Genomic DNA, 1,301 nt, shown 5'->3' with positions numbered 1-1,301 from the left:
ATAAATCGTGAGCGGCGCGTACCGAAGAGGGGGGCAGGGAGAAGCCCGGCCCGACAGATGCGAGCATCTGGCCGCAGCATTCATTAGACACAAAATGGCTCCTCTTCGGAGCTTCCTTCCCCCTCCCCCTTCTCTGCCCTCCCCCTGACGTCACGGGTGGGCGCGCCCGCTTTCGCCTCGCCCCGCCCCCTTCTCGCTTCGGCCCCCACGTGGGGGACGCCGGCCACGCCCTCAAGCGAGGTCCCGGCGACCAATCGCGGGCGGCCGCGGGGGCTCCTCGCCGCTGATTGGCGAAGCTGCCGGGAGCTGTCCGTCTGCGGCCGAAGCTGTCAGTCAAAACCACGCGGGGTGGGGGAGCGCTGACAAATGCCGAGGCTTCTGAGCCTCCCGCTTGCAAATAGTGCTTGGAATGGCTGCTTAATTAGCTTTGAATGGCTTTTCCTTCCAGCTCAAACAATCTGTCACTACCATGTGGTATAAAGGAGCCATGCATAAAAAAGTAAGCAGAGGCTAAATATCAATTTGATTTTGTGTATCAAAGGAATATTTTATTTTTCTCCCTCGTAATGAAACGTATCAATTTAAATAATAAAAGGTAAAAACACACACACACAACCCCCCCCCAAAAAAGGAAAAGAAAAGAAAGAGAAAAAGAGAAAGAGAAAGAAAACCCAAACTCCTCGCGTTCCGATCCCGCGCAGGCCTGAAACAGGTCACTCGTGCGGCCCACGATCAGGAGGAAGCCCGACGTCCCCCTCCCACCCCAAAGCTGCGCTTAGTGTTTCGCTGTCGTCCTCCAGAAGTCCAGGAGGGGCATGGGGGAGGGGTGGCCTGCACGAGGGGGCGTGGGGGCGGGGAGGGGGCGAACTTGAAAGGGAGCTCTTTGAAGCTGCTAATCAAAGTGGAGGGGGTTTTAAGACCCCGTAAACTGGGGTCCTACAGCAGGTCTCGATTTGCGAGCCGAGACGCGGGGGGCGGGAGGGTGGCGAGAGCGGGAGCGCGTCTAGCCCGGATTTATTAAACACAATGCCCGGACGCGGCGCCTCGCCGGCCTCCCTTGGCTGCCTCCCCCCGACTGGCCTCGACGGCGCCCGCCCGCAGGTGGCCGAGGAGCCTCCGGGCCCCCGGGTCGCGTCTACGAGGCCTGGGCTCAGAAAAGCCCAGCAGCTCCGCCTCGGACCTCCTGCCCCGACGTCCACGCTCCTGGTGACGCCACAGGCCACCGCGCACACCCACGTCCAGGCCTCGTGCGAAGCCGGCGCCGAGCCGGGCACACCCGGGAGCCCGCGGCTTCGTGGCAC

This window comes from Carlito syrichta, unplaced genomic scaffold (assembly GCF_000164805.1).
Source record: "Carlito syrichta isolate Samal-C Ts95f unplaced genomic scaffold, Tarsius_syrichta-2.0.1 Scaffold314258, whole genome shotgun sequence".
NCBI lineage: Eukaryota > Metazoa > Chordata > Mammalia > Primates > Tarsiidae > Carlito > Carlito syrichta.
The sequence above is the reverse complement of the archived record's forward strand: the minus strand, read 5'-3'. Positions refer to the sequence as shown.